Source organism: Delphinus delphis, chromosome 7 (assembly GCF_949987515.2).
Source record: "Delphinus delphis chromosome 7, mDelDel1.2, whole genome shotgun sequence".
Classification (NCBI taxonomy): Eukaryota; Metazoa; Chordata; class Mammalia; order Artiodactyla; family Delphinidae; genus Delphinus; species Delphinus delphis.
Genome location: NC_082689.1, coordinates 13,023,759 through 13,042,034, shown reverse-complemented (window position 1 = coordinate 13,042,034; position 18,276 = coordinate 13,023,759). Strand labels below are relative to the sequence as shown.

General features: G+C 39.5%; 1 protein-coding gene across 1 annotated transcript in view; it reads left to right on the top strand.

The window, feature by feature from the left end:
* NYAP2 (neuronal tyrosine-phosphorylated phosphoinositide-3-kinase adaptor 2) overlaps positions 1-18,276 on the top strand; it is a 246,692-nt gene that overhangs the window by 119,267 nt on the left and 109,149 nt on the right. The window lies entirely within an intron of this gene.

Sequence of the window (18,276 nt, the reverse complement as noted above, 5' to 3'; positions counted from 1 at the left end):
ATATGCAATTCTAATCAGAGTCAGCATACCAAAAGAACTTGTAAAGTATCTCCTTTTTTCCCCCGTCATCCATTTATCATATTTAAGTTGTTGGGTGAATACAAAAAGGGCCAAGTAGAATAGGCTAGGCTGATTGCCCCGGTCTATAATTTGTTCAGTTATTTTAAGATTAGGTGGAATTACCTTGTTTGAAGGGCCCTTTATTTTTATAACAAAGCCACAGTTGAGCAAATATGGTAGAATAATGTTGCCTAATATATTAACATACTAATTTAAAAGATCCAGGGGAAAACGAACAAAGGTCATAGTTTATATTACTTCCTTACCCTGGTTTTCTTGCCTTTTGTACTGTTTTTGGTGCTGACTCGTTTGATGGTGTGTGATTCTCCAAGGGGATGATCTGACAGTGGAGGGAGGACTAACTTTTCTCCACCAACACTCAGGGTATTTTGGATTCTAATTAAGAACTAGTGATCTTGATAATAAAATTAGGATTTGAGATTTCCACCCTTGGCTTCATATTAGTTTCCTATTGCTGCTATAACAAAATACCACAGACCTAGTGGTTGAAACAACACGAATTCATTATCTGATAATTCAGCCTGACATGAGCCTCACGGGGCTAAAATCAAGGTGTTAGTAGGGCTGCATTCCTTTCTGTAGGCTGTAAGGAGTTATTCCTTTCCTTGACTTTTCCAGTTTCTAGAGGCCACATAAAGTCCTTGGTTTATGATCCCCTTCCTCCATCTCCAAAGCAAGTAATAGCTGGTTGAGTGCTTGTGACACATCTCTCTGACCAACTTCTGTCATCACATTGCTTCCTCTGACCACAGCCAGGGGACAGCCCCGCTGTTTTAAAGGTTCATGAGATTAGATGCACTTACTGGCTAATCTCTTCATCTCAGAGTCCTTAACCTTAATCATATCTGCAAAGTCCCCTTTGTTGTGTAGAGTCATTAATTCATCATTTCCAGATTTTAGGACATAGGCATCTTTGGGTCTGCCATGACTCTCCCTACTACAAGTTTGCTCGAAATTTATGAGTGATGTCCATGAATGTGGGAAGCCTTCCCAGATAGAGCCCTTCTTTACTGATTCCTGGGAATGCATAAGACTAATGAAAGTGTTTTCTTAGCACTGTGACACCACTCAGCTTCTGACCAAGACCTCTTTGTGACATGTTACTGGAAAGCTCCCGCTTGTTTGGTTTTTGTAACTGGAATTTGAATCACACTTTGAGGTTGTTCTATGACAGCTGGAGAAATTGTTTTTTATTATATTGGGAGGTCGAGGCTGTCTTTCTCCACCCCACCCCCCGCATTGTTTATGTTTTAGCGTCATCCCCTTCTGTCCTTTGGATGGATTCCAAATTGTTCCTGGGAAGAAACTCTGGTGATAATTCTAATTTCAGCTGCTCTTTCTCTGGGGGACTAATTTGGGCCTTGTATTCTCTAATCATAATCCTGACTTTCTGAATTATGAGTGTCAGTAGAGAAAAGGCTTGCCAACCCCTCATTTATTACTGAGAGGATGCTTTTAAGGAAGGTCTTAAATGAAGACATTGTACAAATGCAAAAAAAAAAAAAAGGCACTATGTCTAGGGATTAGTGAAAGCTTCCCATTGTCTGACCTCAATTAGAAAAAGCAGAAACATTTCTAACGATCACTTTCGAGACTCCTAAAGTGGCTGGCTGTGTTGTAGTTAACTCTCGTAAGCTGAAGCTCTTTGCCATTAGTGATCTAGTAACCTCATTCCTTTACTTCTTTTCAGAAACTCCTCATGAATTGATGTAGGGCCCTCTCCTCAGTGACTATGATTGGATTTAAATTTGCACTTACTGGAAGTAAGGAGGAATAATTATGTGCAAAATAATGGGAGGGATTTTAATATTTCTGAAAAGATACATAAACGTATGATTAAAAATTTTGGATTGGAAGGAATTGGGGTTTCTCAACCATTTTCTCATTATGACCTCTATAAAGAGTCTTCCTAGATATATTCTTCCTCACCAACGGCCATCCCATGACATTTTAATACCACTGATACACTCTATATATGTTGATGTGCTGTATGTATATCTGTGCTTTATACATGAAAAGAGTAAGATATTTTGCTCCTGCCCCAAGAACCAGTGTTTATCTCCTTGAGGAAGATGTTGCCCTGTTGTAAATGCATGATATAAATTGAAAGCGTACACTTAAAAAGAATTCTCCTCCCCATTTTTATATAGTATAATTATTTTAAAAGTGAAACCTGATTATGATATGAATATATACATATGGAAAAACATATACATATACATGTTTTTCCATATGTATATATGTACAGCCATACTCCCCCAAGTCAAAGAAAAATAAATATATAGTATACAATATATACAATATATACAAAAATATATACAAAAATACAATTTTGTAAACATGACCATCTTTCTATGTCAACAGACATATTATCACATTATTTTTATATTTGCAAAGTACTTTATTATATAGCAATAATGTCTCATAATTTAGGTGCACACTACTGTGTTGGATATTTATGTTGTTTCTAGCTTATTATGACAGAAACAACACTGTGTTACATATAGATTCTTGTATGTATCTTTTCATATATGACTGGATATTTCCTTGGGATCCATATCTACAAGGGCAGTCTTCCAGCAAATGCACTTTCCAAGGCTTTCGATACAGGATGCTGAATTGCCCACCAAAACTGCCTGGTTCCTTTCAAAAGGCCACAGTCGTAGCAAAATTTGGATAGGATCTGGGTAATTAGTGGTATCTTTCCTACCAATAAAATATTACATTCATAGCCAGATGATTGGGCATATTTTTAGAGGGTGTAATTGTTCAATTGGGACAGAAGCTCTTGCAAGCAGGGACTGGAAGGAGACTTGTGATGTGTTCAGAATTTTCCATGTGTAACTCGGCTCAGCAAAACTCTAGGGGATTTTGTGGAGAAAGGGCCAGGAAAAATGATTATCATCCATGTTGATTTTTATTTGATCCCTTCTAATATCCTTTCTTATTTTTTATTATTTTTAAAACTTTCTATACATTTCAGCTCAGCTTCTATGGAAAGATGTGCTGTAGAAGTTTGAGATGGCAGAGAGAGATGCAGGCTACGAAAGAAGTACCTTCCCAAGTTTTTTGTAGCTTCTCATGACTTACCAATTCAACAAATATTTCTTGAGCACCTAGTAGATGACAAGCAGTTCTGCAGGCCTGGAGGATATAGCAGTGCCTACAAACAGTCCCTCCCCTCATGAAGTTTATGTTTCAGGGTGGGGAGGCAGATAATAAGCCAAGTAGACATAAATAAATAATATGATGGTAGTTAATGATAAGCACTATGAAGATATAACGAAAGTGAGCAGTGGTGAGGGGGGTGAAGAGGCGGGGGATGACTCTTTCAGATATACAGAATAGATAACCAATAAGGACCAACTGTGTGGCACAGAGACCTCTACTCAATACTCTGTAATGACTTAAATGGGAATAGAATCTAACAGAATGGATATGTGTATATGAATAGCTGATTCACTTTGCTGTACAGCAGAAACTAACACAACATTGTAAATCAGCTATATGCCAATAAAATCATTCCTCCAATAAAAAAATAGTAATAAATAAATAAATAAGAAGGTCAGAGAAAACCCTTTGAGAAGAATTGAAATGAAGTGATGGAGCAAACCTTGCAGATATCTGGAGGAAGAACAGTCCAGACAGAGGGAAGAGCGAGCACAAAGGTCCTAAGATCGGAAGGTGGTTGGCAATTAGGAATAGGAAGGAGGCCACTGTGGCCGGAGCAGGGTGAGCAAGAAGGACACGGGTAGGAAAAGAAGGTGGAAAGATAGACAAGCGTCGGTTAATGTACGGCATTACGAAACACAGTGAGTAAGCACTCCACAACATCTCCAGTTTAGAATCATTACAATCATTCATTCAACACATATCTTAAAGCTCCTGCTATGTCCCAGGGCCTGGGCTAGACGCTGGGTATGTAAGGCAGTGAAGGCAGTCCGGGCTCCCATGGAGTGAACATTCCGGGGCGGACACAGGCAAGCACAGAGGCAACTGTGTTTTACTGTGATAGTGCTGTCATGGGTGAGGGAGAAGGTGTTAGCTAGAGCTCAGTAAAAGTTCACCTAGACAGCTGCAATATAAAGATCATTATATATTTTCTTTTAGTGGTAAGCAGTTTTTTATTTTTTTCCTATTTACAAAAAATTTTTTTAACATCTTTTTTTTTTTTTTTGGTACACGGGCCTCTCACTGCTGTGGCCTCTCCTGTTGCGGAGCACAGGCTCCGGATGCGCAGGCTCAGCAGCCATGGCTCACGGGCCTAGCTGCTCCGCGGCATGTGGGATCTTCCCGGACTGGGGCACGAACCCATGTCCCCTGCATCGGCAGGCGGACTCTCAACCACTGCGCCACCAGGGAAGCCCTAACATCTTTATTGGAGTATAATTGCTTTACAATTAAACAATATTTCTCTTTTAGTAGCCTGCATACATCGTTCTATTGTTGCATGCATTATGTTATTTAGAAATATTACATCATCTGCTGACCCCAGTCATCTGGGTCCTGGACTGAGGGACCACATCTTTTCATCTGTTTCCTTTAATTCAGCTCTGTGTCTGGATCAGGCTTTCACCAAATTCATGGCAGTGAACGTACCATGCAAAAGACAGAATTAAAGTCTGGCTTCCTGTCTGAAATGTTCTGGACCTTAGTGAAAAGATTAGAGGGTTATGAAAAACTCACCAGAAATCTGCAAGACCTGGAAGACAGGGTGGGGCAGGAAAGAGTGGGAGCAGCAATTTGGATTTCGGGTGCTTTTCCTACTTGTTTTGTCAGCTGTGAGTCTCACTTGCTGGTAAATCCTTAGAAATTATATGTGTTTTGTTTCCCCTTTAAATGGTAAATTCACGGGGTGGGGGGGGAAGAACAGTTTCTGCTATGGCTTTGTGTGGGTGTGTGACAAATGATACATAAAGGAGGAAAACAATTCTTATCCTTTGAATCTGTTCACAGAAATATATAGGAAAATTTTGAGAAATCCAGGGCATGTGGCTTCCTGCTCATTCTAAGGGCATTTACCATATGTGTCCAATGTCTCAGCTATCTCTGTGACTCTGGAATTTTGGTTATTATTTTAAGCAGCGTGCCGGCATACCCACTGGAAAGCTCTTATTCTCTGCTCTAAGTGCTGTGTACTTTAGGGTGATTGTCAGAGGTTTTTAGGACATGGGTTTGATTGCAAAGAATCCTTATCTCCAAGGTAACACCGACATTCCTGTTGGCTGAGAACAGTTTGTCCTCCCTGTTTGGGTCTTTGTGCTATTTGAATAGCATCGTAGGAGCAAATTTACTTGAGAGCGTTCAGAGTCCAGGAAATGGAAGAAGCAGCACTGTTCCCAGTTACCCTGTGTGTTTGTTCTATATAGTTTGTACCTGCTGAGTGACCCAGGACACCACCCCAAACCTTGCTCAAGGTTGACTTCTCCTCACGTAATCTCCCCTCTTGCACACCCCCCGGCCCTGAGCTCTTTTGTAGTTGTCTTATCTCTACCTAAACTACCGTCTTAGCTTGGAGAAACTTGGACCACATTTTTCTCCTGTTTTAATTGAGACTGCTTTCGCTGCTTCTCATACTACGATTAGTTCTTTCTACATGGATCAGAGATAAGATGTCTGATGATGAGACAAGGTCTACCCGCTTATCTACTTCATTGCAAAATATCTTTGAAGTGAAATGAATAAAAAGTATTTAGAATGAATGAGCACTATGAAAGTTTACATCTTTTTCTTTGTGACTTTGCAGAAATTTTAATTCTCTTCTAAAACAGGCACTGTGCTGGGAGCTGAGGCTTCAGAGGTGAGGAAAACAAACACGATTTCCTATCTAGGGGAAAAGGAGAATATTAAACAATCAGTAGACGTGCACCTAGAAATGAGGACACAAAAAAGAGGAGGGTTCCAGGGGAGATTATTTTTAGATTGAATTTCCTGGAAAGAGTTCCCTGAGTGAAAATTAAACGAAGACTTAAACTTGAAGTAGGGGATGGCGAGGGTTGGAGAAGGTTCTAGGAAGGGCATTCTGGGGGTAGTGAGTCCTTGGCCGGGAGTCGTTGTCTTGGTCTGAATCACTGAATCATTGTGGCTGCAGCGAGTTCTCAAAGGGGCAAGCACTGTAAGCTATGGCTGGAGCAAGAGATTCGAGCCACGTGGTGGAAGGTCTTATTTATTGTAATGATTATGAGTCATCATTGCCAGGTTTTGAGCAGGGGTTGGGGAATGAGTTCATGACATGTTCAGAGCTAATTGATTATAGTAATTACAACCGTATACGTAAAGGATCTGATCAAGCATTTTCATTATCACAAAGCAGGGCATTTCTGGGTGTACAGGGAATAGCTAGATAGATAGACTCATAAATGTATATGTGCTACATATGTTTTATACACATATGCATGTATACATGTATACACGCATATACATGTATACATACACATATGTATATGTATGTGCATGTATACACACGTACATAGGTGTATATGTGTACACACACACACATAGAAATTCAAATTTGAGTTTGAAAGTACACTTTGAGACTAGGATTAGAGCATTTCTTTAGATTCCCATTATTATTGTGCAAAGCAACTGTGAGTGGAAGATTAATCTGTAGATTAAAATCCAAGCTGATGGGCTTCCCTGGTGGCGCAGTTGTTGGGAGTCCGCCTGCCGATGCAGGGGACATGGGTTCGTGCCCCGGTCCGGGAGGATCCCACGTGCCGCGGAGCGGCTGGGCCCGTGAGCCATGGCCACTGAACTTGTGCGTCCGGAGCTTGTGCTCCGCGACGGGAGAGGCCACAGCAGTGAGAGGCCCGCGTACCGCAAAAAAAAAAAAAAAAAAAAGAAAAAAAAAATCCAAGCTGATATTTCAGTTAGATGTTTAAGGTGTGACTTGGAGATAGAAAAAAAACTCACAGGGAATAATCTGAGGACAATAATCTGAGAACAGTACAGACTGGGCAAAACATAATGTCTCTCTTTTCTTACATTTTAGGTTCAGAATTCATGTCAACCTGATGACTTTATTGTAAAGAAAAGATAACAAACCTAAATCTAAAACTGAAACTGCAGTCGTCATACTGTCTGAGTAATAAAAGGCTAGGTTCACATATATAGCCCATGAATTTATCCAAGATGAGGAAGGCTAAAGTCTACTCTGGGATGCTGCTTCCCATGGCCCACTGTTGGCCTGCCTGTTTGGAACCCCAGCTCTGAAATTACTGTGGATTGAACAGAATTGCCAAATAATAGGAGAAATAAGAGAGCAAAGCTGATTTCTGAGGCCTCAGGCCCAAAAGTCAATGTTTACGCTCTCCCATTGTCCAATGCTGCTTCAGTCTGTGCTGTGTTTTCAGTGATCCTTAAGAATTCAGAACCAAAAATGACCAGTATCTGTTCCTCCTGGTCAATGAACTTCTGGCATGGGCCATACCATCTGGTCCCAAATAGAACCACTTTCCTCATTTGAATTTATAGAAAGGTAAATATGGAACTTGTACAAAGACGTGCTAAAGAAGAAGTATAGGGTCATCAGGGTTAAATAAAAATTGTGCACAAACAAAAAGAAATCCTTTCCCTTTTCCAATCCCAGTCTGCAAAAATGGAGGGTAGACTACACAGGGATAATGGAATATCTATAATATCCCAAACTCAATGACATAAATATTATACAATCTACATGCTCATTGTATGCATAGAGCATGAAACAATAGGATGTTCTTGAGATGAGCCATCTCATCTTTTAGAAATATTCTTTCTCTTTTTTTAGAATCCAGTCACACTCTTCTTGAATTTGAAGCACAGAAAACAGCTCCTAATGTCATTTTGCAAAACCTAAAGGGTATATCTGTGGTTTGGAAAAAGGAGAGTTTGAATAAAAAGTGTTAATCTGTTGAATTTTCTGCATTGCCACACACGTGCTGTGACTTCCATCCTACATTTTCTCTTTTGCTTTGAGTTTAATTGCATTTTTAAATTAAAACTCACTCAAGAAAAAACATCTTTAAAAAAGTTAAGATGAAAAGAAGCTAAGAGTGCCAACACCGAAATGATAATGTCCAGAAAATTCCAAAGCCTATATATCTCTAAAGGAAGGATTACATCTTCCAAAATAAATTCACTTCTATTACGTGGCTATACATAAGATATAACCCTAATACCAAAGGAAACTGAAATATTGATCTCATAGTTCAATGAACATAAAATCTATATTTATTTAGGCAATCACTCATTTTACAGTTTCCCAGAACTGGTAGGCTCGTGGGCACTGGCACCATTAATTTTGATAGCTCAGTGCTAAATAAATGTGAAGTATGCGTGAAAGCGTACGGTCTCATTACATATCTTCCAACGTAGAGAGATTTTTAATGAATACTGATAATAATTGATAATGATATTGGCTTTACTTTTTAAGCCCTTCCTATGGCCCAGGCAGTATGCCAAACACTTCAGGTCAGTGTCTTTTTAAACCCTCACAACATCCTGCAAACATGCATCATTACAGTCACTTAACAGTTGAGTTCAACAAGGCTTACAAAGGTTAGAGTTGACTTTCCCAAGGTTATACAACTACTAAATTGGAATTGGAGTTCAGGCTAATCGGATTCATGAAAGAGTATTGGTACTGTTTTTTTTAAAAATGTTTAAAACCCCCTTAACTATATATTTGTAAAACAAGAATGCATCATCATCTATAAAGGCAAATTATTCTTTGACTGTATGGCAACTAGAGTCAGATCACCTGGGTTCAAAGCCAGTTTCTACCACTTGGGCAAGTAATTTAATTTCTCTATAATGTAATCTCAGTGCCCATAAAACAGGGTTTATTATAGCATTTACCTCCTAGGGATGTTGTAGGTATTAAATAAAATAGTCTCCCCAAAACACGTTGCCTGATACCAAAAAATGCATTTGATACAGGGTAACTATTCTTATTCTCCTCCTTCTTCTTCTCTTTTTCCTCCTCTTCCTACCCCCCCTTCTTCTTCCTCTTCCTCCTATATTTTCATTACAGATGTTAGAACACATCAACACAACTTCAGTGAACTTGAATGAAATGTTTTATGGTTCTGTAATTTCATGCTGCTTCCTCTGTGATCTCAGATACTTTAAAAGATCACAAACATTTCTATCTTCCTATCTCAACCAGAACAGATTTACAAAGGATAATCCTCAGTAAACTGTATCTATGGAACTGTAGGGATTTGACTTCCACAAAGTTGACTGCCCAACGGACAGGGGAAAATGTTCCAACCGTTCATCGGATTTTTCTCCCAACTTAGTTTTCTTTAACATTGTATCCTCCTGGGTTGAATCTAAATTAACTGAGCTTCTATTGGGTTCTCAGCATCACGCATTTTCCATGGCTACTTTTTTGTTATCACATTTTTTTCGTTCAGGACTCAGGAAATTAACTTACTTGCTTACTTCCTTTCTCTTCCTTTCTCTTTGGCTTCAAAATATTTGAGCAAAGGGATAAAGAGTTATAACCAGTGGTTTAATAACTCAGCTATGCCTAAGTTTTAAATATATGTATTACTTTCTCTGACTTGGCCTTCCTAAGTATCGTTTGATTGGCCACTATGTGGAGGTGATTGGTATGCATAGATAAAACCAAGAGAGTTTTTGGCTTGGGGAACCTGTAGTAATGTAGACATAGAGTTTTATTTAGGTTGTTTTTTAAAATAAGACTAGTCTTTATGATTAAGTATACCTAAACACTCTAAGGAGATCAACTTTCATTAAAACACATTGAAAATGGAGGGAAGAAGGATGAATATCTGAAGGAATGTATGAGAAAGAGAATTGAAAAATTTAAGTCATTATGCTTACATAATAAACCAACTGAGAAACAAACAAGAGAAATATCCCGTGTGATTAAGTACTGATTGGATGGTCATGGAAGACTTCTCTGAAGAAGTGAATTTTTTTTTTTTTTTTTTTTTTTTGCTGAGATCTGAGTACTAGGAAGAAACCAGCCATGTATAACTCAGGGGTGACAAACAAAAGCCAGAGCTGGACAGTAAATGGTAAAACTAGATTTTATTTAGGACTATTGCAATAGGGGAAAAGGACCTCAGTATAGAACTGAGGTCAATTCCAAATACATTACGGGGCAAGTGGGAATTATTAGAGCTAGGAAGCAGGGTGGGAGTCATCGGATGGAAAATTACTAAGAGGAAACACAAGGGTAAGGGGGGATTTCTGGCTAAACTGACCTAAGAGGATTCTTGCTGAAGACAGGCCAGGATGGTCAGACATCACTGGGAGTATGGTGGAGGATGTGGAACCCAATCAGATATCAAGGGTGATCAGATATTGAGGGTGTGGGTTTCTGGGTAAACTGGCTTTGGCAGGATTATTACAAATAGTGGGTTCTACAGGGAAGTGCATAAATAGGCCTAGAGGAAGGTTCAAGAGCCCAACTACTGTTTTATCAAGAAAAGAGTTTTTGTCAGTTGTGGAATCTAATAGTTCAGCATCCTGTCTGATGGAGATCATCCCTGCAGGATGGTCTTTCTCCCTGATGGATACGTTTCTTCCAGTTCTTTTCTCTATTCCTTCTCAACTTGTGTAAAGTTTGGAATGGCAGGTGGAGTCTGAGAGGCTGCAGTAGCGTAGCCAAGGAAAGGCCCGCAATACAGCCACTCTCTGTTCTTTCCAAGTGAGCTATGTCTAAAGGGCATCCCATGACTAGAGCAGGGGGAGACTGGGAAACAAGATCATTTCCCTGGGATGGAAATATCAAATTGGATATTTGTGATCAACTTTATAAATAGAGTCATGTCTCTTTAGGAATTCTGGCTGCCTGTCTGGACAGATTCCCATGCAATGGTGTTATTGTGGTGAATTTTCCCTGGTAAAGTATTGGCTTTTAATCTATAAGCTCAGAAACTCCATCCTTAGATGTCTAGAATAACCAAGATGTCAAAGTAGCCAAGCTCAAAAGAGATGGGTGCATGTCTCTCTTTAGGCTGCTATAACAAAACACCACAGACCTATAAACAACAGAAATGATTTTTTCACAGTTCTGGAGGCTGGAAGTACCTGACCAGGGTGCCAGCATGGTCATGTTCTGGTCAGGTTCCAGGCGGCAGACTGCTGACCTCTTCAATGTCCTCACATAGCAGAAGGGGCTAGGGAGCTCTGTAGGGTCTCTTTCATAGGGCCATTATTCTCCTTCATGAGGGCTCCACACTCATGAACTAATTACCTCCCAAAGGCCCACCTTCTAACACCATGACATTGAATGTTAAGATTCCATTATATGAATTTGGGGGTGGGGAGGACACAAACATTCAGACCATAGCAGTGTATGAAACCAGAATTCCACCTTGCTGGTTTCTGATGTGAAATATATGCGTAATATTTTGGAAATCACTCTTATTAAAAAGTTTCTTGATGAAACTGAAGTTAGAGAAGGAATGACTCGTAAGAATCATATAGGTCAAAGCTTTAGTTTCTATCAGTGTGCTGGGGCCATCCCCACACAGGGATATAACAGAGGACCAGATCCCCTGGGCATTGCTGTGAGTGTCCACCATCTTTTGCTCTGTGAGTTTCCTGGTTTTATAATCCTTGTGGCTAAAAAGATCCCCTCTGTTTGTTCTTCCTTTACATATGTTAATACCTTCCCTCTGATTTCAATCCAGTCTTTTTGACCAGAAAGTATGTAATCTCTTTTTATATCTCTTCTCTGAATCATCCTGTGGTGATTTTGTAATACTCAGAAGGCAGGCTTACTTCTTTAATTTCCCTATTCTGGTAGGATGCTTTCTGTTTCCTCAGGGTGCACACTGTACCCTAGTTCCGTGAAAATAACAATAGCATTTTCTATGAGATAGCTACATAAAACAGGAAATTAATTTTAGGATTTTTTTTTTAGTGATCTATGCTGTGCAATAAACTGACCCAAAATGCTATGGCTTAAAGCAGTAACAATTTATTACTTATTGTTTGGTGAGTTGAGTTGGCTTGTATAGGTAGTTCTTCTACTCTATGTGTCATTGGTTGGGGGTCTCTCATTTGGCTATGTTCAGCTGGCAGGCGGGATGGGTTAGAAGGTCCAACAAGGCTTTACTCACATTCCTGGGCTGTCTTTCTCCTCCGTGTGGCCTCTTTGCAAAACTAGGTTGAGTTTCTTCATAGCTTTTTGGTCTAAGAGGTTTTACATGGCAATTGGCTTTTCAGATAGAGGAAGTGAAAGCTGTCGGTTCTCTTAAATTCAAGACTCAGAATATCACTTCCACCACATTCTGTTGGTCAGGGTAAGTCACAAGGCCTGCCCTGATTTGAGGAGAGGGACATAGACCACCTATTGAAAGGTGGAAAACACACAAGGAAGGAAGGAAGGAATTAAGGGTGGCTCCCTTGGAAGACTGTCTATCACAACTTGCCTTCAAGTCCCAATATTTCCAGTGGCCAAATATTGCCCAAAAGTTTCATTGCATTACACCATCAGCTTGAAATCCAGGACTTCATCATCTAAATATTGCCCATGTGGCACGTTGAGTGAAATTCCTCATATGCAAAGGTCTTTGAACTAAAAGTACAATTTATCTGCCCTACAAAACCTGACATAGACTGGCAGGTCAGGAGCAGGAAAACTGCAGGGTACGGTCTTGTTCAGAAAAGTAGGAGCGGGCTTCCCTGGTGGCGCAGTGGTTGAGAGTCCGCCTGCCAATGCAGGGGACACAGGTTCGTGCCCCAGTTCGGGAAGATCCCACATGCCACGGAGTGGCTGGGCCCGTGAGCCATGGCCGCTGAGCCTGCGCGTCCGGAGCCTGTGCTTCGCAACAGGAGAGGCCACAGCAGTGAGAGGCCTGAGTACTGCAAAAAAAAAAAAAAAAAAAAAAAAAAAAAGTAGGAGCTTGAGAGAGGGGAGTCACACAGAAGTCACTGGTTTATACCAATTCAGAAATCCAGTTGTGCACGTGTGCCCAGTTCTCCCTATTTTGGAGCAGAATTTATTGATTAGGGCCAAGCTTCCCCCAGTTTTGGTTCTCTGTGGTTCTTAGTTTTGCTCTCTCAGTGCTTAAGTCTGTCCTTTGAGTCATCTTTTCTTGTTCATAAGAAATGCCCTGTATCTAATTTAAGCTAAGGCTTTTTCATTCCCACTCAACTTTAAGACCATAGTGTTGATCCAGCCCCTTGTCTTACACTGTTTCCATCCACACTTTGATCTGAATTCTGTGTTTTCATTGCTGGCAGATCCAGGATGGTATTACAGCACAGATACTACAATTCCAAATCTGATCCTTTTTGTACATTATCACACTTTCTTGGTCCCACTGTAAGCAGACCAAGGGTATTTGTAACTCCCATCCCTTTACAGACACCTTAATTTAAAAACTAAAATAAAATAAGAAAAGAACAATTTTGTGGATGGCATTATGGGGCTTGTGACTGAAAATAAAAATATTGCTCAAACCTCTGGAATTGTGAGTTGTGAAAAGAGTTATTGTGAGCACAATTCTGCTGAAAGTGGGAAATGTGCCTCTCACCTTCTAGAATCAGCCAGTTCAGTATCACAGAGTGTGGCCGTTACTTCTGTTCACTGGACTCTAATCTCCCAGTTTGAATTACATATTTAAATATATCTCTATAACCAGAGCTCTTTAAGTATACCTCTATAACCAGGCCATGCAATAATACCACTATAAGCATGGGTGAGAAGACCTTTTAAAATGATACTTTATGCCATATACAAAATAATGAATTACAGAGCTTTCCCCCCTTATTTCTTTCCTTTGTTTTAAAAGTTATAAAAGATTGAATTGACATTATGAGGTTTTTTTAAAGTAGTTGATAAGGCATTTATATTTCTTCATCATTGATATATGGAGTATGGGTTGGATAATCTCTAAGAGTCCTTCAACTTCTGGGAGTCTGTGACCAAAGAGACTTTCCATCAGGGGAAATACCCACCTGTGATGTCGTCTCTTTTTTCACTTCTTGGGTCAAGAATATTCACAGACACCAAAGCCTGGTTTTACAGTACACTTTTTTTTTTTAGTAAGGAAAATATTATTTCAGAAGGATAGCTTGACAAGGGACATGGCAGATTTCCAAAATTAACTCTGAAAGACAGATCATCTGGGCATGACTGAAAGCCATGCATTACCTTTGTGCTCAGATATTTCATTTCAAAAATGTCACTTTCTGCTTATTCAATGCTACTGTCATTATACTATTTTAAGCATGAAATTTGTGTTCTGGAGCTGAACAGGGATTATTGCTTCTATCTTTGGACTTATTAGTAATGATTTAAAATTCATTTAAGAGCAATAAAAATCACCTTTTTATTGTGGTTGAATTTGGTTAAGTGTTGAAATTTGCAATGCAATTTTTATTGTCTTTTATTAGCAGTAGTTCAGCACCTATATATGTAGATCAAGACTATATTTAAGCACCTTCTAAAGAAATAACTTTTGAAACATGAGTTTTCCCTTAATTTTTAATTCCCCAGGGTGATGTTAAACTAGAATAAATCATGAGGCAAAGTTGCTAAAAATTTCAGACTTTTTCTTATTTGGGTAAACAAAAAACAAACAAAGCAGATATGACAGTTGAAACAAAATTTCATATTTACTCAATACATGGAATAAGGTGAAACCAGATGATGTCGCAAATGCAGAGAAAAATCATTTCATTAGCGATGAAATTATTCCCTCCTCTGACTGTTCAGAGAGAGCCATGAGATTGCAAGGAGGATGTGGAATGGGAACCAGACATTGCCTGGAAGAAAAGTCTCCCAATACTGAAGGAATGAATCTGTTTATTCATCCCGATTGGCTGTAATTTACTTATTGCTTTACTCACTAAATAATCCTCATTTCTCTCATTTTAAATTTGGATTCATACAAAGGAAGAGGAGCAGGAAACAAAATGTGTTTGAATTATATGAATCTGCCTGCATTAGGCTCTTTTCACCACACAGGGAAGGGGAGAGGGAAGAAGCTTGCCCAGATAATGAAGGATTTGCTGGGCAAGGTTGGCTGGAGAACTGCTTCTGATGGTGGGCAGCAGAACATACAAAACCTGGTGGAGCAGGGAGTCTATATGCCAAAGCAAACAACTACAGAAAACAAAGAGCATCTAGAAAATGAGTCTAATTAAATAATATGGCACGTGCCTTGGCACGAATCAGAAGTTGGAGCATCAGATTAAGAAGAATCAGAATAACAGGCAATATGGTGGAAGGATGCTCCTGGGTGTACCTGGGATCAGCATCTCTGTATTCACCTGTAATATGCTTTCTGTGATGTGGCTTCAGGGGTGAGGAGGTACCGGGCAAGGGAAGGTGCTGGTTACATTGAAAAGACTGGGAAAGAGTTAAATTAATTCTTCAAGTAGCAAAGCTTATTAAAGTATTACAGTGCCAGAGGATGAAAAAGTGGGTGCTCAGGAGTTAGCTTTATAGGGTCTTTACATAGGGCTCAATCAGTATTCTCTTGTCTATGTCATCTCAAGCTGACATAACAAAATTCCACAGACTGGGTGGCTTAAACAACAGACATATATTTTCTCATAGTTCTTGAGGCCAGAAGTCCAAGATCAAGGTGCCAACATAGTCAGTTTCTGGGGAGAATTCTCTTACTGCCTTGCAGATGGCAACCTTCTCACTATGTCCTCACATGGTGGAGAGAATAAGACAACGAAGATACCCCAGTGACTCCTCTTATAAGGGCACTAATCTCATCCATCATGAGGACCCAGCGCTCGTGACCTCATGACCCAATTATCTCTCAAAGGATCTACCTCCAAATAACATCACATTGGGGGTTAGGACTTCAACATATGAATTTGTGGAGGGGACACAGTTCAGTCCATAGCAACTGTCAATTTCGATTACCTCAGAGTCATCATAAGAGTCACATATTATACTTAATCCCACTCGTCAGATAATACCTGTACTTGGTTTGGTACTGAAGTTGTCCTAACAGTTCAAATAAATTATCACAATTTCTTCATAATGAATAGTTACCTTAATTCTAACTATGTTGTGTTCTAGAATAGAACCTTTTTCTTTCTTCCACATTTCATAGATATGGCGGGTCTTTATTTCATTTTTTTCTGATCTTTTGGCAAACAAAGTTGCATATTCTGAGCGCAACCCAGACATTGGTCTTGCCTATTCCAAAGGCCACCTTCCAATCTATGTGGGAAGAGGGATGTTGGTTCCAGGGAAGAGGCTGCTGCTTCCCTGAATATCATGTCACTCTCAGCTCTACCACTGATCTCTAGCTTCCCGGGAATCCTGGGTTATGGTCTTCCCTCAAGGCAGTGTTTCTACCTAGGCTTGGGCTCTGCCTGTCCTGTTATTTCTGTCCGTACAACAACCCAAGTCTATGTTTAGGGAAGGGTCAAAGAAAACGGCAGTGAATTATAATTTAGGAACCAGAGAAAAATGAAAATCTTATTCTAAGTACGACTTTAAGCATATAATGAAGTTATCCATCTCATGGACACACATTCATTCCTAGCTTTTGGTTAACTCTCCATTTACAGAACACCTTGCTACTTCTCACACCATCCAACTCCTAGAACTGAATAGTCAGTGGCGGATATTCCTAGAGTGTGAGTTACTTAGCCTAGGATGACACACTGAGGTGGAGCATGGCAGGAAACAAGCTTCAGAAGAGTAATCTGGATGGACTTTTGTTCTAAGTCCTGGCTCTTTCAAAGTCCCTCCAGTTCTAAGTCAATCTCACTCATTAATTTATGGGTTTACTTTATTTGGGCTCCAGTTTTTGTATGTAGTCTGATGATCTATTTGAATCATATGAAAATTAACATGCATGGTAGGTTTCAAAACCAATAAAAATGTATGACCGGTAGCAGATATAGAGAAGAGCTATTGGTCACTTTGGGTCCCGCCTAAAGAATTATCTGGATAGTTTTCATTCCATTATGTCCCTAGGCTTTTCCCTTTTGACACTAAAAGGCTCTACTGCTGTATTGTCCCCCTGTAAAATGGCATCTAGTTTTTCCTATTGTAAGTTAAGGAAAAGTCGACATACATTAAGAAACTTCCCTTCAACAAGCTGCTTGATTGTAGTGAGAGAAACCATCACCATGGGTACAATGGAGTAGAATATTTGAAAGCAGGAATGACCTAGAGAAGCAAAAGATATAGCCACTGCTAGAATATTTGATGGGTTCTCTTTCTCTGAAGGCATGATTGATGCGTAAAGCAGCCACCTAACTAATCTCTAAGCACTTGCTTCTCCAATAGTAAGTTTTAGAAAAGCTATGTCATAAGTTTCGCTAGTTGAAAATAAACCCAGAAAATTTGGGGTGTTTCCTGGTTTGTGCCTTGAGACCTCCCCTCCCTTCAAGCTGCAAATTATAGAGAAGCCTGTTCTTTTCTCATAGGTGTACACCTATAAGCTATACCGTCAACTTACATTATACGCTACCACTTACCACAAGCAACTACATTCTGCCACATTGCATAAAAATGATAATCATTGTAATCATATATCAGCACAATGAGATAATATCAAGACTCCAGTACTTTCCCTGCATGCTAAACAATTGATTGCAGTCACAGACACGTTGCCAGCCTGTTCCAACCTACTAGATGGAGTCAGAAGTTTATGTTCCATTACAAGGGGGGCTATGGGGTGTACTTGTATGCATATCTGTTGTGAGTTTCCAGAAGTTATTCTTGCAGCTTACACATCATTCTCTGGATTATTATTCTCTTGTAAAACTCTCTAGGGGGTTCTGATGTGTCAGGGCAATAAATTCATTCCAAGACAGCATTTGGGATATCATAAGAGATCTTATGAACTAAAACAAATACACCATAATCAACAATACCTGGAGATTTGGAGATTAACTTGTCTAGCCTCATAAAATGTTCACATCAATTTCCCCTGAAGAATCAGACCCATCTGTATAAAAGTTATTTATCTGAACCAAGACAGAGATTAAGTCTAGCAGGCTGGAACATTTTTACCCCAAATAAAAGCAAGATGTGATCATGTGTAATAGCCACATCATTTAAAGGGCTCAGTCCCCATGGTATTTTTGTAACCATTTGTACTCATAGAAACTCTAGATTTTTTCCCCTAAGTTTCTTTGTTGCTGAATTCTTAGAAGTTGATTTTTATGAAATGTGTGATTGTTTTTATGCAATTGTGTCATCTGAAGTTTCTATTTAGGAATTCTGAGACAGAGGGATGAGTAAGT